General features: G+C 39.8%; 1 protein-coding gene across 2 annotated transcripts in view; it reads left to right on the top strand.

The window, feature by feature from the left end:
* The window catches only part of diaph2 (diaphanous-related formin 2), a 159,673-nt gene that overhangs the window by 21,393 nt on the left and 116,794 nt on the right, over positions 1-21,486 (top strand). The gene's annotated exons all lie outside the window — the stretch shown is intronic.

Below are 21,486 nucleotides of genomic sequence, written 5' to 3' on the forward strand. Positions count from 1 at the left end.
AATCATCGGCTGTCTGTTATCAGAGCCTCACCTTTTTCAGAGAGAGAGAGAGTGAGAGAGAGAGAGAGTGAGAGGGAGAGAGGTTGTCACACACAGAGGGAGGCAGAATTGCCGAGAGGCAGTCCAAGAAAATGATAGCCATGAACAAGGCATTTTCCAATGTAGTGATTAAAATGATGGAGGACAGCGGAGATTTCATTCATCTCAGAGCAAGGTGATGGGGGACAGTGTGTGTGTGTGTGTGTGTGTGTGTGTGTGTGTATCCTGCAGATCCAAAGAGAGCTGTGAAATGGGACTGGCATGTGGAACGAGCGGTGAGAGAGTGAAAGAGAGAGGGCGCTACCCCCAGGGTATGATGATCTTTTGACTGTGTGGGGAATGGACAGCAAACTTTTTCTGGCCTCTTTGTTTTTTCCCTGAGACTCTATCTGACCTTCAGAGACCACATCCCTCTCTCTCTCTCTCTCTCTCTCTCTCTTTCTTTCTCTGTCTCTCTCTCTATTGCTGGTCCACTAATAATGACCTCACCATTTGTGTCCGGAGATCTGGGCATAAAAAGGCTGAACTGTAATCATTTTAATTGTGTCCCATGCTGAAAGCTTTCTCTATAATTACTTACGTGTGTGTGCACTACAATAGAAAGGTTGGGAGAGGACTCTCTCTCTTTGTGTGTGTGTGTGATGTTTGCAACAGCCTCTCTCCCCCATTATTATGCCTTTAAGTTTAATTTTCTTGTTTCTGAGTTGCTTAAGGGTGTTCATGAATCCTCGCTCCAATTTCGATGGACAGGTTCCTCTCTATTGTCTAAATTATTTACACGGCTGGTTCTACACCTAGGGCCCTGAGATAAACAAAAGTATTAATAAAATAAACGTAGGTTCTTAATTAGCTAGAGGACAGTGGACAAGCCGCATTAGACCACACGACTTCTAGTTCTCAGGTTAAATTCAAATCAGACAAAGAAAAACATAGTGTATTTTAAATGCAGTAATTTTAAATGAAACATTGCGTAACCTTCTGTCTCCTCACCCAATGAACTGACTCGTTTTCATCTGGTACCTTTCAGCTTTCAATAGTGAGTTAGTTATTGACACACAATGAGGAAAACTGATAACTTATGTTGAACTTTTCCATGACGCATGACATACCTCTTTTCCACATGTTACCAGACTTCTCTCAGGTCTTTAATGAAACATTTATCAGATGCTTTGGCCAAAATAGTGCACGGATCAGACACCCCAATCACCACTCAGAAAACTTCTGGAGGCAGCTCTGCCTTCGAGGCTGAAGGAACGTTGGCTACATTCAGGCGAGGATGAATGGGATTAAAATGATTTACAGAAATCGAGAATTAGAATTTTAAGTAATAACCCTAGGTGAAGACTATAACAAGGAAAAACTCTTTAAAAGGTGAAGGAACAAACCTGGGAAGGAACTAAGAATCACAAGGGGGACCCCTCCTCCTCTGGTCAAACAAATTATAAACAATCAGTGCTGGGCGATACGAGCGCAAATCAGTATCACGATTAATTTTACATTTTACCACAATTAAAGTTAAAGAACGATTCTTGTGTGTGTGTATTTTGACCCTCATAGTTCAGTGATGAGGCTTGTGCTGTAAATATGCTCCATTATTAAAGATGGGAATGTATTTCTAATGTCGCTGGGAGCTTGATCCTCTCTTGTTTTCTGATCACTGCTTGTGATGTGATTGTGCTTTGGTTGCTGTTTTTTTCTGAGAATTTACATTTGACTTCTTTTTGTTCAGTGTGGTATCAATTATAGTCAAAACACAGCACGTCCAAACCACAGACGCTGTGTTTTATTTATTTATTTTTTAATTATCTGCTCAAGATGCTTGGTCTGCTTAAGTGTTTTGGTTGCCTCCATGTGTTCAGACTCACAGGACTACAGCTTGGTAGAATGGTTTTAAAGGGACAGTACATAAACACACAGTGGGGACATAAGTGAATAATAATAGTAAAAAAAAGTTAAAAATAATGAATATAGAAAACATTATATCGATTAGAAGTTCTGAATGTCGATTTCAATTGTTTTTCAATTAATTGCCCAGCTCTATAAAAATTAATTAGAGTTTTAATTTAAAACTGCAGCCTTGGAGTCTGTGTAATGGAGGTCTTTCGTTAAGGTCTGTGCAGACTCTTCCGATATCCAGGGGCTGCTGACGACAGGGGCCACAGATGTGGTGTGAAGGTACGGAGTGTAGCAGATACTGGGACTGGAGGGCAGGTTACTGGTTTGAAGGCAGGTGAGTAGGAGCCTATGGCAGCCAGTCCTCCATCAGTGTCTCAAGGACAGGAGGGCAGTCATTAATTCAAAGGGAGTAGTGAGGTGGCTTTAGATTAGTTTGTTTTTAAGGGTTAAAGAGATTATGAATATTGTCAGAGTGTGGCGAGCAACTTGAACAGATCTAACTACAACAATCAAGCTAAAATGAGAGAAGTGTTCGGCCTAGACTTTAAACCTGAGTCTCTGTCTGTAGTTTAGACCCTTGTAGTTTCTCCGGTGGAAATTACTTTGAAAGAAATAAATGTGGAAGTGCTGCAAATATGTCAGTATTTTGTTTCACTCGAATGGAAGTTGGTTTTAGAAATTACTGTGGTCTAAAACCAGGTGTTTCATTTTCATTGTCCCACCCCTGTACTTCCCTGCCCTTTTTTCTCCAAACCATTTTGAGCAGTGATTTTTCTCACCTGTGTCTAAACAGAACCACAGTTTCAGCACCTGTTCCTTTAAATGATAATGAGCCACACACAGTGAAGGAGCTGCATCAAATGGGGCACACACAAGTTCTATTATAACTAATAAAAAAATAATAATACATTTTATTTATAACAAAGTTATATTGCTATGTTATGTTTTATTTACTGATGAGGTAAACCATAAATATCAATACAAAAAGAATACAAGTATAGTGTAAAATGAACTTGAGTTTATCAGTGCTCTGACATCAAAGCATTTATTGTAGTGCTGCGTCTGTAGTATTTTTGCTGTAAAAATTACAGGGTCATTGTCTCCATTGGCCCGTGCTAAATATTCCAATATCAGTGTTGGACCAGAGGGTGGAATGGTGGCACAACTGGTATTTTCTCTGTCACACAGCTCTGTTCTCCCTGTGTCTGCATGGGTTTCCTCCAGGTGCTGGAGGTGCTTGGATGTACACTATTAAAAATAAAGGGTCATACAAAGGGTTCTTTGAGCAATGTCATAGGAGAACCACGTTTGGTTCCATAAAGAACCATGTTTGTTAAAGATATTTGTGAGAAAAAAGGTTTTAAATTCATCACTTCATCTTAAGTTTTATGGAACCGTGGATTTTCTGTGGCGTCCCTCAAGTAACTTTTTGTAGCACCTTTAATTTTGAGACTGTACCACATCTATGTCCTAGTTGCTGAGATTTGTGTAAAAACACATTTTAGTGATTCAACGAAAGGTAAAAAGTCAAAACTAAACTCAAAACTACACTAAAAAACTGAAAGGGAAAAAAGAATGACCTCATTCCCTGAGAATTGTGTTATTGTGGTTGGCTGTGTGGAGACTCATCTGGACAGTAGATTGTTTGTAAAATCTCTCCAGATTGAAGGTTTTGCTCTGTTTCAATTAACCGCACAACATTTCTCTCCTCCATGGCGTCTGCCCACAGATCCCACGGCTAATCCCTTTAATTCCTGCCATGCGCTTAACCATAGGATACATCATCTCTCTCTCTCTCTCTCTCTCTCTCTCCTTCCTCAAGGCTCGCCCATACATCGATTTCTGTCTCAGTCTCCATCATATTCTGCTAATTAACCTCCAGTTGTGACCTACACTCGCCCAATCCCGAACCTCCAGCTCGTTACCCTCCACACTAACGGCCGGCGCTTAATTCAGAATCAGAGTCGCCTTTTTAACGAGCGTCTGTGTGCGCTTAGGTGCTCTCCTCAGTGCTTACATCCTCAGAGCAAATTAAAAAGGTTGCTGTGTAATTACCCCCCAACTCCAGCCCTCATCAGATCCTCAGCAACATCTGGATCTAATGGAATTTCACTCAAAGTGGAAACCTCCCTGGGTTTCACCTCCAAATACCTGTCAGCATCTGACTCTGACTCTGGAGCCTGTCGGGGGGGGGGGGGGGGGGGGAAACACTAATGGATTAACTGAATGCCTACAGTGTAGATGTATGTGATCATTGCTAATTTCATGCTATTCACAGACCACAGTTCCCCCTGAACATATAGGAGCACTTTATAGTCCGTTTATTTGTTTCTAAAGACTATGCAAGCTCCGTGTGTGCACAGTGACTGTATGTGCTACTGTATCTCACTGTAACAGCTCATGTTTTAATCAAGGCTTGTGCAGAAACAATAAGAATGCATTTAGAATGATGGTAATAGCGTGAGGCAGAGAGTGTACAGCATGTAATGGAGTGTTTACGAAGGGTCTCAGCCCTACTGTGGTGTAATTGGCTCACATGTTGTTCACCTGTTGCTCTGTCAGAATCTATTTGCCTCTGATTCTCCACTGAGTGTGTTTCATTCCCTTTGTGTGTGTGTGTGTGTGTGTGTATGTGAGAGAGAGATGTTTGCAACAGCCCCTCTCCCCCATTATAATGCTTTTAAGTTTAATTTTTCTTGTTTCTGAGTTGCCTTAGGTGCTCATGAGCCTTCGCTCCACTTTCAATGGACAGTTCCTCTTTAATTTAATTACAAAGTGAGAAAACTGCTCCAAACAAAGGGAAGATAACCCTCTCACTTCAGAGTCGCACAGACACGGTTCTCTATTATCTACATATTTACACTGCTGGTTCTCAACTTTTATTTTTTTTTAATTTAAAGGAACACAGCGTAATATTTGGTATTTTTTGCTCCTGGCTCCACCCAGAGTTGCAGAGTGTAATTCAAGGTCACAGCACTGTCCTAAAATCAAGGGGCAGGGATGGGTTTTCTGTGGTCCTTCAGGTGATACATAGGGCAGTTTCTGCAGTGCTGTGCCCAGAGTAGCAACAACAGAGGCTCTAATATATTGTATAATAATTTCAATTGACAAGACATTGTATTTATTTATTTTTTGGACTGATTAATAATGTCTTGTTTTTGTCTCATCCTCGAGTAGATAAACTTACTTTGAACTAAGTATCTTGTTCTTTTCTGTCAGCAAAGCATCTACAAATGTATCAAATGTGGCCTTTAATTCTTCTTATGTGAGTATATTAATTCCAATTATTTTTGGAAGAATAAAGGGCTTCCTTTCATATCAAAGCATTTGTCCAGGTCAGTGTTAATATGTCTGCATCTGACACGTTTGGGTTTAGAAAAAGCCCCTTTTAATTCAAACCCTTCTTTCATAGGAAAAGTGTCATTAGAACTGACATAAAAAAGAACATATAATGACATTACACCACTGTATTTTCAGCACTGTAAGCCATCTATTCACCACTGGTGACTTCACAAGAGATCACAAGAACAAACCTATCATTTATAAAAAGAAATTCTGATTTTCTTTAATGGTGTCAGTCAGATATTTGCTATAATTCTCACCTCTGGCTTTTACCTGGCTTTTGAGAGAGAGTCTTCATTTGCTCATTCATATCGGATAAGTCTTAAAATCAGTTTATTACCACTTTTCAATCCCAGAGAGAGAGAGAGAGAGGGAGGGGGGGGAGAGAGTGAGAGAGAGTGGGATAGGGAGGGAGAGAGAGTGAGAGAGAGAGGAGAGAGGGGGAAAGAGAGAGAGAGGGAGAGTGAGAGAGAGAGAGAGGGGGGGGGGGGGAGGGAGAGTGAGAGAGAGAGGGGGGTGAGAGGGGGGGAGAGAAGGAGAGTGAGAGGGAGGGAGTGAGAGAGAGAGAGAGAGAGAGAGAGAGAGAGGGAGTGAGAGAGAGTGAGAGAGAGAGAGGGGGGGGAGGGAGAGTGAGAGAGAGGGGGGGTGAGAGGGAGGAGAGAGGGAGAGGGAGAGAGAGTGGGATAGGGAGAGTGAGAGAGAGAGAGAGAGAGAGAGAGAGAGAGGGAGGGGGGAAAGAGAGAGAGAGGGAGAGTGAGAGAGAGAGAGAGAGAGAGAGAGAGGGGGGGAGGGAGAGTGAGAGAGAGAGGGGGGGTGAGAGGGGGGGAGAGAAGGAGAGTGAGAGGGAGTGAGAGAGAGAGAGAGAGAGAGAGAGAGGGAGTGAGAGAGAGTGAGAGAGAGAGGGGGGGGGAGGGAGAGTGAGAGAGAGGGGGGGTGAGAGGGAGTGAGAGAGAGAGAGAGAGGGGGGGGTGGAGAGGGACAGTGAGAGAGAGAGGGAGTGTGAGAGGGAGAGTGAGTGAGTGAGAGAGAGAGAGAGAGAGAGAGAGTTGGATTTAAGTGAGGAAAGAAAGAAATTGTGATGTGGGAGGGTTGGTGACAGAGAGGAAGAGCGGGTTGAGGAAAGAATGTTTTCCCAGAGGAATTTTGGAGTCTACCACAGGTTCAGCTTCAGTTCTCCTGAGACTCCAGGAGACTATTTTTTTTGTCTAAGAATTACAACATAAAACACTGCAGCAATTAAAACTGTGCTCGTCTTTGAATGCAGATGATAAAAGGATGAATAGTATGAATAGTGTTCTAATTTGCATAAGAATAAGTAAAGCAAGGAACAAAAATGTTAATACGAAACACACCAGGAATTTTCCTGTTAAACTTTTAGAATCAGAATCATTTTATTTCACACGTACTTTAACATTTTTAAATGTAAATCTAAACTATATGTGATCACTGTCCAACGAAATATACATCTCCATGTTTACCACAGCAGCTGTCATTCGCGTGTGAAAGTTTCATGGTGAATGGACTAATAGAGATGCTCCAAAATCTCTTCGAATAAAATAATTTTACAATGACTTCCTTTGAAAGTTAAGGTTTTTTCTCTCATATAAAGCTACTGTTTTGGAGATACATGATTTTCTTTGGGCAGATTTTTAAAAATCTCTTTCTCGTTAGGGCAGGAGGTAGTGTCGCAGTTACACAGCTCCAGGGAGCTGGAGGTTGTTGGTTCGAGTCCCGCTCCGGGTGACTGTCTGTGAGGAGTGTGGTGTGTTCTCTCTGTGTTTGCGTGGGTTTCCTCCGGGTGCTCCGGTTTCCTCCCATGCTTCAAAAACACACGTTGGTAGGTGGATAGGAGACTCAAAAGTGTCCGTAGGTGTGAGTGTGTGAGTAAATGTGTGTGAGTGTGTTGCCCTGTGAAGGACTGGTGCCCCCTCCAGGGTGTATTCCCACCTTGCGCCCAATGATTCCAGGTAGCCTCACAGACTATGACCCAAAGTAGGGTTTGACAACCTCAGAACCCTAGAGCTGTGTGACTGATGCTCTACCTGTCGCGCTGTTGTGCCGCATGCCATAGAACGTGTCATGTTTCATTGGTAGGTTTTTCATTTGTTTTAAAGAAATGTAATAATTCTTACCAAAGTGAAGAATGTTATATAATATATATTCATTAGATGTTTTTACTCGATAAGTGACTTGTTTTTCTGTCAATGAGCTTGTTTCACCTCACCATAGTAAATCTGAGGCTGATTTAGTCATCATTCTCAATGCCTTGTGGTTGCGTTTGCATGTGATGTAGACAGTGAAAGACATAATGAGAATTACCCGTAAATCTAGCCTTTCTCTTCAAAGCACAAATTGTCCTCCTTATTTTCTAGATGAATGAGTTGTTTGGCATTCACCAGGAGCTCAAGAGATGGATTTTCAGTGTGTTTTCTGCGTGCGTGCGCGTGTGTGTGTGTGTGTGTGTGTGTGTGGGCAGTGGGGCAGAAAGCCTTATCACCATTTTCCCACCGGAAAAACATCCGCCAGCCTGGCGTGGGATTAACAGCCTGGACAAGCCATGTCCAGAAACAAATGGAGAGAATGTTCATGTAAACAACCTGTTATCATGTTATAGCATCAACCACAGAGAGAGAGAGAGTTATAATTCAGTCAATCACTTTAATGGTTTGTCTATTGTACTTTGCCTATAGCAGTTGTACTTGAAAGTGTTTTACAACTTCACACAGCTTTTGAAAGTTAAGAAAGGGACAATGAAAATATAATTAAAGTAAAAAAACAAAACAAAAAAACTTAAAACTTTGCAGTAAATCAAATCAAATTTCTGGGCTGTTTCTCAAGAACAGACTTGTGTTCTCTACAAGAATCTTCCTGAGAAGTTACCGCACCTAAATAAGCTGATTTGCAGTGTGGTGGTAAAGGATGGAACTCTCAGTTTGTTCTCATTGGTAAGTCACACACCGATGCGTCCTCGTGATTCAGGTGCAGATCGAGAACAGCATCCAAGTATTTTAAACATTCTTGCCGTTTCTGTTCTTGAGTAATGGAACATAACTTCTGCAGTGGAAGATGATTTAAGCAGGAACATGACAATGTAAGGATACACAAGATATAAACTGAGAAATAACCCTGGCCTCATTATTTTGCCCACAGTCAGGTTCAAGTTTGAGTGCTTTCATGTCATGCTTTTATGCTCAGGCCTTTAACCCTCTCACCTCTAGAGATGTATATACTGTAAGTCCATTCATAGAAGAATGAAATTCTGTTGAAAAAAAAGGTTCCTGTAAGAAAGGATACATTTTTGTGTGATTCTATTAAAAAAGCAACAAAAAAATTGAATAATAACCCATTAGGAATTTCAGTAATCTCTCGTTTTTGGCGGGGGATGCGTTCCAAGACCACCCTCGAAAAACGAATTTCCACGAAGTAGAGGAAATATATTTTTTTATGTATTTAACGAGTATTTGGACTTTAAACCCCTCCCTGTTGCTGTTAACAACCCACCCTTTGCATTAAACAGTCGTTCTCTAATGTTTTTCAGCTGGAACTACACGTGATATCCTCCCAGTTTCTATAATATAGTCATTCCTAAGCTGTGATTTAGTGTCAGTAAATTTCACTCGGCTTTGGACGTGAACAATACATGTACTGTACGTAAGAAACACTTTACGTAAATACTAAATGATATATTGTGTCACCTACAGGCCTCGTCGAATACATGTAAATAATAAAAAAATAATTTTAATTTACACATCTTTTTTTCCTAGATTTTCCCTCAGTATCCGCGATATAGCGGCCATAAGCCCCATTGAAAAAACCCGTGAAGTAGCGAAAGATGAACCGCGAAGTAGCGAGGGATTACTGTACATTTTAAAGTAATTAAGCAACCAGTCAGAAAATAGTAAAGTACAGCAAGCAAACAGCAGTACTGTAGTAACCACTTGTATCACCATGTAGTTAACACCTATCCACATCCTAGAAGGCACATTACCCTTTGGAACACTGTATTAACAGCCAAGCAAAGGAGTGAAATACTGTAACAACTGCTAAAAACACCCTGGCTTTTTACAGAGTCTTTACACTTTTTAGCTGCTGTGGTTGAATCGGGTCCTGTTTCTCAAGTTTTCACTGTCAGAATTTGAGAAATAAAACAAGAAAAATGAAAATTTGATCTAAAACCTTGTGTTTTTTCTTCTGGGCTCTTTAGTTAATAAACAGGTGGGCCATGAGATAGAAACGGTTGAGAAACCCTGCCCTAGCCCACCTTAGAACCCCTCCGGAATACAACAACAAGCACACAATAACCACCTGGGTATCGCTTACTGAAGGGCAAGGCTGAGGCAGACGTAACAATATAGACTCTTCTTTACAACAGGGCAAACAGATTCAAAACACAGAAATGCACAGAGATTAAACAAAACAAAACAGAACATCAGTTGCAAAAAAGAGGCAACGCAGAGGCAAGGTCGAAGAAACAGCAGCAATTTATACACGTAGCAACAAACAAGAGATAAAAAAAAAAACAGTGTGCGCAGGAAAACAAAAAGTTTCCCAACACTGTTTAAGTGTAGTTTATTAATATTCCGGTGATTGGCTGTGCTGCCCTCTGATTGGCTGTGCTGCCTCCACTTTAAATCCTTGTGACTCTCCAGAGGATTGTAGGGGTTGGAGTGCCTGCCCTGAACACGAGACACATGGCACTAAAATTTGTAGATTTACATCCTGTGACTACGTATTTCGCCAATATCCATTGTTTTTTCCAAGTTTTACTACATCATTTGGATACAGCAGCTGTTCCTCACACTGTGAAATTTTAATGAAGAATGGACCAATAGAAATGCTTAGTCACTGCTTGAAATATAATCTTTTTTGATTCACTTACATTGGAAGGTTTTTTTTTCTTATTCTATTTTGTAGAAGGGCTAATTGTGTATTGGGAATTTTCATTCAACTCTTAACGTGCATCACAAACTTCTCAGCCTGTTTATAACGTCTATGAAATGTAAAAATCAGTGTTTTTTCTCATCTCTCTGCCCCGTGTTGTTGATGTTTACTCCAGGTGAAGGTATTACTGTTTTTTTATGGATGGGTCTGACATTGTTTCAGTGAAAATATAGACAGCAGAGAGAGTAGCCCTCTCAGGTCAGGGCTAGAAGCTGATAATCTAAAAGCTGAGAAGAGGTAATTATGAGAGTGAGTGGGTTAATGCACTCAGGCTCCGAACGGCTCCAGTTTAACGTTAATGAGGAGACTTGCCGGAGCTGGGAGATTTCTCATCGAGAAAATGAGTGTCACCAAGAGCACCAGATGACTGGCGCCAAATGGAAATGGAGTTTACGTGAAAGCTGTGTTTATTTCCCCCTCAGTCTGTTAATGCTCTCTCTCTCTCTCTCTCTCTCTCTCTCTCTCTCTCTCTCTCTGGGTCTGTCTCTCTTAAGAGGTTGATGCAGACCAAAATGAAGGAGGATTTCATGTTTTACAAAGACTAATCTGGATGTTGTTGAGAATGTATGGGATTGTGACAAGGCTTTATGCAAAAAAGATGACTGAATTATGTTTTTATTAATTTGTGTATAGATTGAATGGCACTCTGGATGCACCAGTATTTTCATGTGAGTCAGTGTTAACTTGTGAAATGTGAACTCATGTCATAAAGAAAGTCCAGTTTTTTTCTTTCTCTCTCTCTCTCTCTCCCCCAACCTGTCTTTCTCTATAGATCTCTCCTACTTCTGTCTATCTCGCCTACAGCTCCACCTCTCCTCCTCTCTCTTTGCTCCTTTCCCTCTCTCTTCACTTTCTGTATCTTGGCCTCTGCTAATAGGGCTATGTCTCTCTCTCTGTCTCTCTCTCTCTCTCTCTCTCTCTCTCTCTCTCTCTCTCCCTCTCTCTGCCTCTCCTAAGAGCACCCCCCCCTCTCTCTCTATTCGTGTCCAAGCTCCTCGACCCATGTCCAGTCATCAATGCTGGCACTCAGAGCTCGTAATCAATTGCCTTTATTTCTCCTTTTTTTTCCCCCTGTAATGGATCAATGACTGCTCTCAGTCTGCTGCACGGAGAGCGTCAGGTTTCGTTTCTCGCTGAGTCTCTCCTTCTTCTTTTTGAAAAGTTGAGCATTCATGCCATGATGGTGGAGGCGCGAGGTAGTTATATAAATAAATCCAATAAAAGTCTTGCTCTTTGTGGACTATCATTTTCGATCCTTTGGACGAGTTTGAAGTAGCTCTTGGAGACGAGCGCTCATAGAATAGATGTGAGAGCTCTCTCTCGCTCGCTCTCTCTCTCTCTCTTTATTCTGAAGCTTGAAGGCAGGACTTTTTTCAAATGTCTGTTTACCGGCCTGGCTTCAGACTCTCCGACTCTTCAGACTATCTCGCCCGCCCTCTTTCTTTCTCACTCTCTCTCTCTCTCTCTCTCTCAGGATGCTTTATGATATATTTATGGATTTCTCTCGCTTTTCCTCTGACTTAATCAAAGTGCAGCCATCGAACATGTCAAAGTATCATTGAACCTTTGCTCTGCTCCGAAACCACGGGGTGTTAGTGTCTCCTTGGTTCTCTGAGCTCTCACTGAACATAATTGGAGATGATTGGTCAGATAAGGTTCAGAATACACTTCTCAACAAAGAGATCCCACTTTCACATTTCTACACTTTTTTTTTTGTAGTTTTCTCCATAAAGCGATTTTAGTTACTGTTCCTTTGAGTCCTGTTCATTCACTTATTAGCCTTTACATTGCACATATATTGTAAATATCTTACCAAATATCTTACAAAGGCATAGGGTCAGCAACTTTGCCAAATCATTTTCTATGTATAGTGTATTCATAAATACATAATATGCATATTTTAAGCATTTTTAAAAGCATTAATATAACACACAATTGCTTACAATGCCTAGGCGTTAGTCATAAAATATCTTGTAAGTCATTTTAATTATACTGTATACATAAGAGTTTAAGGCGGGTGTAATGTAAATAGAACCATCTGCCATAGGTTATAGTATTTTGTCATATAATATTTTCCATATAATGCCTCTGAATACATGGGAGGTTTTACCCAGTTTTTGGGCAGAAGTATGCTCAGAGACAATGAGCATTTTTTCTATATTAACTGTACTTACACCTTAAGATGCATGTGTTAACAGTGTAATATTGTTGCTCTTGATACATTCACTGTTACGGATGGTGTATATAATAGGCTTGTGTTTTCATAAATCTCTACCGTAATAGTGACTATATTACAGGCAGTTACAGTGTTTGTTTCGTGTGTTATTAATGTGTGTTTACACATACTGTAACCTGTGAGACTGCATGCTGAAGCACTTTTTTGTCTGGTTGATTCTGTGGGCTGTAGTTATGTTTTGGTGTAGTGGTGATTTATCTGTGTTATTCTCAGCTCTATGGGTGGATGCTGTGGTTGGGAGGAAAGCTACGTTTAGCTGCTGCATTGATTTTATAAAAGGTTGCACAGTGGGAGGTAGCTAGCCCTGTCAACCTTGCTGCCTACATCGCAAATGTCGAGCTAATTGTGCATCTGCAGACATCTGCAGAGATCCTCAAATATCATCAATCATCTAAAACATCTGCAGATGTCTACACATATCAACAAACATCCACAAATATCTACAGACATCCACTGAAATCTGCAGACTTTCCTAGCCATCCACAAACATTTTCTGACATATGTGGACATCTTCAAACAACCACAGGTACCTACAGACATCAACAAATGTCAGCAGATGTCTGAACACATCCGGAAATATCTACAGACATCAACAGGCATCCACAGACATCTCCAGGTATCTGTAGACATCCCCAGAAATCCACAGACATTCCCAAATGTTCATAAATCACCAGGCATTTGCAACCATCCACAAATATCTGCAGACATTCACAGACATCCACAGACAACTGCAGAAATCCTAGCACCTGCAGATGGCAACAGAGAACCTTAGACATCCAGAAATAAGTGCATACGTTGTTTACGATTATCATCAGACATCTGCATACATCAACATACATTGACAAACATCAACAACGATCAACAGACGTCACCAGACATCACCACATGTCCTCAAGCATCCACAAACATCCACAGACATCTGCTCACCTCCACAGACACCATTAAAGATACATATAGACATAAGAAAACATCACCAGACATCCATAAGCATCCACAAATATCTGCCAAATTCTACTGAAATTATTATTGGTATTATTAGTAGTAGTATTAGCATTATATTTATTGTAATTCTGCATGGCAGTACAGGCTCTATTCTCCGTCTGCTTCCTCCTCTGCTCTCTTATTCAGGAGGGTTATGCTGGTGAGCCGTTTGTGGAGTGGAAGCCTCATGTATTTTTGATTTTGAAAACAGCTGTCAGGCGCATGATGCAGAGCTGCAATCCGCATTTCCATCCCTCCTGCTCCTTTCCGTCGCCAGGGAGGTACAGTGTTCTTAAAATTGGATATCAGCTGCTGTGGAGACGGGGGAAAAGGGATGGGGGGGGGGTGGAAAAAATAGAGTGACAGCAAGATGGAAGGATTGACAGATTGATATACTTAGTCTGACAGATGGTTCTACATGAATATGCTGGTGGAACAATGTTTAAATAGAGGGGAGCGTGAGTGGAGGGAAACAGGGAGGGGAAGGGAGGAGAGAAGAGGAGAGTGGAGGAAAAAGGGGAAGAAGAGGAAGATGGGGCAGGCAGGTAGATGCTGAGAACGGCAGCAAAGCAAGACACTTTGATTTTCACAAGCCGGAGCACAAACACACATTGCTCGGGGCAATTCATCAACTGTCAGCACTCCTCCCTTCTTCCCTCCTTCCCTTCTTCCTCCTCCCTCCAACGCTCTATAGGAGGCTTCTTCTCAGGGGTTGGAGTGGATCTATCTGGGCCAGGAATGCTTTCTCTTCCCTTGCCCTGCCTTTACTTCAGCTGTAAACATAGCCAACAGGCAGTAAACACAAACTTTCTCTTTTCTCTGTCAGACTGCAGTGTTTTTCAGTGAGAGAAATATAAACATGGCAGATAATGAATGAGCGTGAATAGAAATGAGAAAATATCATATTTATATTTCTTACCACCAAGTAAATAGTAAACAATAGTTATGAATGTGATTATTTAATTAATTAACTCATTCATTTATTCATTGAAACCCACGCAGGCACAGAGAGAACACACCACACTCCTCACAGACAGTTACCTGGAGGATACCCACGCAGACACAGAGAGAACACATCACACTCCTCACACACAGTCACCCGGAGGAAACCCACGCAGACACAGGGAGAACTCACCACACTCCTCACAGACAGTCACCCGGAGGAAACCCACGCAGACACAGGGAGAACTCACCACACTCCTCACAGACAGTCACCCGGAGGAAACCCACGCAGACAAAGAGAGAACACAAATGCTTCAAATGCTTCAATTTCTTAGGGCAAAAAAGTGTTGCCATCCATGGAATTTTGCCACTCTTAAAATTTAAAGTGCTACAAATGGTTCTTAGAGTGATGCCACAGGAGAACCACGTTTGGTTCCATAAAAAGACACATTTGTTTAAAAGAACCTTTAAAAAGATAAAAATAATCCATCACTCCATCTTGAGGTTCTTTTCTCTGTTAAAATGTATTTACAATAATGTTTTTTTATGGGACCAAAAGACCCTTTGGTAGCACCTTTGTTCTAAGAATGCAGAAGTAGTGATTTATTTGATTGATTTTATTTAACTGGCTGCTAATGAATTCAAATGTACAGTGTGTGTTTAAAGTGTGAGTTATATATTATTCACACTGTAGCTTTGACAAATGAAAATGTAATTTGTTTTCTACAGTCAGATACGCTTTGGCTGTTATTTTTTCTGCTCAGTATTTCCTTGACTCTCAGTGACAGTACATTTTAAAATGCCCTCTTCTGGGTTGGCACAGTCTCTTTTTTATTTATTTTTATTTTTTTCCCTTTCTTTCAGAATACTTTAGTACAGATTCCCTCTGGAGGGACGTGACGACTATAGAATGTGAAACCCACAGTTCACCGAGGATATTATTTGTATTTTTGATTCTGTTCAAGAGCAGAATATATGCACGTAATAATCAGATAAAATCATATTTTGGCAATAATCAATTCAACAGGTTTAGTTTACGACAATAAGAAAACAGTGCCTCTCATGATGAAAAACTAACTTTCTTTTACATAGATTACTTTTAGTCATATTTATTTATTTAGGACTGCACTGTGAAATGCATCCATTCTATGTTTTAAACTTCAGTAACTTTAATCTGATATAATATACTTTTTATGTTAAAAGTGATGCATTTATTTAAATCATCTGCATCCACAGATATAATTTGAGCATCATTTATTCATTCTCATTTTATAAGTAGGTGTAGAAGGTTTTGAAAAAAAAGAAAAATGTAAAAGTCTTTGTGTATATTGTGTAAAGGATAATTTGCATAATCTGATAACTGCTGTAGTATTGCTTCAAATGTAAATGCGCTCAGTTTGAAGAGAAAGCTTCACTTATGTCTGTTTTCCCACCTTCATCAACCTGGCAGTGTCAGTCATTTTGTTTATTTTTTTCTATTCTATTTTTCCACCTAAGGGGTGTTCTCATGCTCGGAAACTGTTTAGGAAAAACCCTAGGAAGTTTGTCAAGCCCCTTCTGTGCAGTTTTTGGAAAACTCTGGCTTTATAAAGTATTCGCAGTTATGTCACAAACAAACATCCTGTGACTGCCAGATTCCTGCCACTCATTAGACTTTAATGATTCACAAATCCACTTTGCCTCCAGGATACGCATTTCATTCCGCCGTCAATTAGTTTTGCTGCAGTATTGGCGCCTCAGACTGGAGACCTACATCCCCAATAAAGCTCCTCAGCCTCGCCGGAGAAACTTGCCCAGATCATTTTATCTTACACTTGATTGCCAGATAATTATCAGTTAATTATTTAGAGCCTTAAATTAATTTGCTAAAAATAGTCTCTGTTCTCTCCCGTTTCCACTGGAGATGGTTTCATTATTCCAGCATGTTCTCCTCCTCCTTTTCTAAGATCTCGACATGAAATCCATGCTAGAGCTGTGGTACCATAAATATGATTTACATTTGTATCTTGTCTGCGCTTAATCTAATTAGACGTAGTTCAGTGCATGACAAATGCTCAATTACAAACACAGAAATCCCCTCGTCTCTTTGAAGAACTACGTCACAGCATTGTTACACAGTAATAATTATATAAGCATGTGTTTACTTGTCTACAATATACTATACTCTCCTTTACTGTAAGTCATTCTTTCTAAAGTTACAAGACATCTATGTCAGCATTTGATAAGCTGATTTAATAAATCTGATTTGTTATCTATGAAGTCAAAAAAGAGTAAAACAATTGTGAGCTTGTAAAACAATTCTCACAAATGTAACAGAATTTGTAACTGCATTTGAGCAACTACAGACAGGTAAAACTAAAATCCACAAATGTATTGGAATGCTCAAAATTCAAGCTCAGTATTTGTTTTTTTGACTCCATAGTTATCTTCGCTCCTGGGCTCTCCCAACAGAGTGCAATTCATTATTACAGCATTATCTTGTAATCAAGGTAGAGTCGGGGTGGTTTCCTGCCCTAATCCAAAAGTTACATAGTGCAGTTTCTGCAGTGTTGAGTTTACAGTAGCGAAAACAAAGGCTCTGTTCTCCCTAATACAGATAACTAGTTCATCACAATGATTTTGAAGCCACAATTGTAAGGTAAAAATATTACCTAGTGTTTGTCTAAACCTGCATAAGCTTGGGGCTGGACAGTAACAGTATTATTATAATGGAATATGTACTTTTAATCCTTTAACCTAAATTGTCTAACTACAGTGTATATGGTTATGTTTGTGCATGCATAGAATAGTCGTCTAGTACATATTTTTGAGCTTTATGCTGTATATATAATTATAGCATAAATAATAACCTACATAATGGCAGAGGATTAAACTGAATCTCTTCTGAACAAAGGAATCTTTATAGATGGGACTTTTAATGTAATTTAGTGGTTTAAACAATAAAAAATTGTCCTTTGAGTTGCTCTGTTCTGGGATCAGGATAATGTTTTCCAATGGAGTTGCAGCCCATTACAGCTTGTGCTGGTCCCATACATTGGTCTTACATTCAGGTCTCGTCTCCAATTTACCTCAAACTCCTCTCTGTCTTTCACTTCTGTCTGACCAGCTGTGAAGGAGTTTAACTGATCGCTAAAACAATCTCAGCATTCACTGGAGGAAATATTCAGTGGAAAGTTTTATTACTTACACATAACTCTTTGATGGTTCAGGAGTTTAAGAAAACATGAGATATTTCTGTCCAGATAAAAAGATCAAAATCTAAAACTAAGGATCTTAGTGTTGATTGAGAACAGATTGGAAAAAAAGAACACCACGAATGATTAATACCATCTAATTTATCTTCCCAACAGACTGTGTGCCACTTTTACTGTTTTCTCCATATTCAATCTAGTGCTGTATGCGAAATTTCTTTATGGTCTCTGCAGCCAGAGCAGCAGTGCTATTGGTTGAAGACGTGAAGTTGCCGGTGTTCACCAAGAATGAACTGAAGTGTGAAGTGTTGGTCGCAAAATGTATGCCCCCCTGGATCCCCTGATAAAAAAATACTCTGTTATTTATGTTACAATAATGTAAAATATATATTGGTCATGCCTAACTCTCTACACATTTCCAAAAATCAAGGAAATACTAGCATTTTAACTTGTGATTAATCATGATCTTGGAATGTTGTGACTAATACAACATAACTCATTTTTACAATAATTACAGCTTCAAAATCATTGTAATGCACCACTGACAAGAAAAAGTGTTCATTCCGTCAGTGACTCTTCACCTCTTGCTGGCCATGTCCCTCATTTCTGAACTAGATTACCTTTGACTGTCATTCTTTCACTGATGACAAGGGCCAATAGCAGAGATAAAAGATGTATCTTGCATTTATCAGATTATAAATCATTGCATCAGTGCATCATTCCTAATTTGCTTAAAGTTCAACTTTGCTCAGATCTGTTACTTTGCAGTGTCCTCACACTTCACTGATGTTCAAACTCCCTCCTCTTTTTGGAAGTCTGCAGCTTTTATTGAAAATGAATGACACACGTTACTTCAGGAGATTACAGTTTTGATTTTTTTAAGCTGATGTGAATGATCTTGGCAGTTTGCATTCTCTGGTGTTCTAAGATGTACAGTGGACTTACATTAGCATCTGATCAAAATGAAATGGTGGGTTGGCCTCAGATATTTTGGAGAAATCTTATATCAGGTGATCAACTGAGACTCACTCTTAGGGGAAACTCAGTATGGGGCAGAAAATTCTGCAAAATCTTTGGGATTAAAAAACAATTTAATTATGAAAAAACAAAAATCCAGTCTAGATGTGTCAATGACCTCAGCAGTGAAAAACACACACTCACACACACATATATATATATATATATATATATATATTCTCATTGATTTTTTTTTTTCCCATCACAACAACACCTGAAAAATGGACAAAGCAATGTGGAAACAGAGCTCACAGTGCTCTTGCTTCATCCCCTGCAACATGCTTCTTCTTTCCCTTTCAGTCAAACACAGTTACAGCATACACCATACAGTTAGCACCTCTCACTCATTCTCTCATAAACTCACACTCTCTCTGTCTTTCTCTCAGAAGCAGCCGGATGCCACTGTGCTTTTCAATTAAAATGAAAAGCCTGCAATTGTTCTCATTTCAGCAGCTGTAAGATACAATCACTGGATTCATTTGTGTAATTTGTTTAATCACAGTGCAGTTTGTTAGAGATGATAAACTTAATTGCTATCAGGTGAATCCATGCTGAGAGAGAGAGAGAATGAAAGCTTCCTATAGCGTTACTTAAAGAAGAGATGCTCTCTAGGTGGTTTAAACTGCGAAAGCAAAGTGCTTTCATTTGAAAGCTGTTAAAATCGTAAACAAATATGAAGACCACCTACCTAATATTCTGTTTAGGTCAGTGTTCCCTATCAAACTGATGGCCACATAAACATCTGAACCTAGGGATTTCCACAGCATGTACTAGGTTCCAACATATACCCAACAGAACCCCAAATTAATAGACAATATTTACAATATAATCAACATTATCAGTGCCCATCTTAATGTTTTGATTGAACTGTTTGTGTGCATAAAATTATAGTTATATGTGAATATTTGTATGAAAATAAAATAGGACGGCATTAACATATTTCATAGAACTGGTAGATGTCGTTCTTATCCAAACCTTAAAAGAAACACTATGTAGAATTTTTACCATAAAATTACAGCTTAAAAATGATTGTGATGCTTCATGGACCTGTAATAAGGAGAACAGAGCCTTTGTCACTGCTACTCTGGGCTCAGCACTGCAGAAACTGCACTAAGTAACATGTGGAGGAGGGTAGGAAACAACCCACCCTCCATTCTTCCTTGATTTTAGGAATGTGTCTTAAAAGTCAGTTAAACTCATGAACACTAGGGGGGAGCCCAGGAGCAAAAATATCACATCTTACATAGTTCCATTTCTTGGAAACAATGCTTTTTAACAGTGTCTTAAATCATTCTAATGTCCATTGTCTTATTTTAGCACAGTGAACTTCAAAAACAGTTTGTCATCAGGTGAACGCTGACAGAAGTGGCTCAGAAGTACCGAGGTCTGATAAATACTCATGCATGTATCATGATTATATATTTTCTTATGAATACTGCTGTAATTTTTGTAATTTGTGATTTCAGGTTCACAGGTGTATATTTATAAACGTATGCATTAGTAAGTCCCTGTGTAAGAAACCTTCAAAAAAGTATTATTGCCGTTTCTGGCAGCAGAGGAACTCTGTCAATCACAGCCTCTCAAACACAACAAAATAGAAGTAACGATATGTTTATTTTTTCTCCAGCCACAAATTTATTCTACTAGAAGTTGATAGACACCTTATTAGGTCAGATTCCTTGTGATTTGATGCACAGGAGGAAGTGAGTGTGTGTGTGTGCATGTGTTGTTCTGAATCTATTTGTGTTAGATATGTGTGTGATGCTTCCCTGTCACTGTATGAAGCTGATGGCACAAACGAGAGAGAGAGAGAGAAAGAGAGAGAGAAATAGTGATGACCTTTACCTCGACTTGTCCTCTACTCGCTCAGGAGATTGTTCCCTCTGTAAACACACTGCTCTTTTCTGTCAGGCTGTCCTCAGTGAGACGATCCACCAGTTTATTTTTATTTTATTTTATTTATAAATTCACAATCAAGAATCAAGGTTTTGCTTTGAAGACTTGCTTTCATGACAGTAGAAATTCAACTTCATATTTATCATCCAAACCTTTTTTCACAGTCTGAAAATACCAGCTGCCCTTTACACTCTGTAAACATTTGAAGAAGAATGGACCGATAGAAGAGGTCTACAATCTATGGGACGACATATTTTGTTAGCACTACTTCACTGCTCTGTCACATAGAGAAAAAGCCCGCCGGCTTGCTTTTACTGCTGTGCCAAGAAAGTGGTTGAATCCCAAATGTCTCCCTACACCCTTTGTAGTGCACACTGTAGGTCATATACCACTTTCAGCACTCATAAAGCGTGGTGTATATCAAATTGTAAAGCCTCTTCCAGTTGAGCTAGTGCCCTTTCTGGGTGTGAAAAATTCAGATTTAGCTCTTTATTAGATCATTACTGGTGGAATTATTTAGATCTGATGTGACTCAAATCTGGTCTTTTCAGGGCTGTGTGGACACAACAAAAACTCGCTTTTGTCGCTTAAATCACATCTGAGTCACTTTCATATGTGGCCCTAGATCAGATCAACTCAGAGTAATGAGCATGCAACAGAAATGTGAATGTACACATTGGATTACATGCAACTTTTTTGCCTGTACGCAGCTAGCACGTGCAGAATGGCAAAACAGCAGTAGAGGAAAGGCATGAGCTACATCCCAAATAGAACCATGCATCCTATATAGTGCACTTAACAGATTCTAAAACTGCTAAACCCAGACAGGGCACTAGTTCTACTGGACGATGTGAAACTTACAGCCTGTTATAAATGGTTTAATAATTGGACTTACACTGCGTGAGTGTGGAAACATTTATTTTATGACAATGTGCACTACAAAGGGTGTTCGGAGACATTTTGGATTTAGCCAGTCTTTCAGTACAGCAGTAAAGGCATCCCACT

Source organism: Hoplias malabaricus, chromosome 17 (genome assembly GCF_029633855.1).
Source record: "Hoplias malabaricus isolate fHopMal1 chromosome 17, fHopMal1.hap1, whole genome shotgun sequence".
Classification (NCBI taxonomy): domain Eukaryota; kingdom Metazoa; phylum Chordata; class Actinopteri; order Characiformes; family Erythrinidae; genus Hoplias; species Hoplias malabaricus.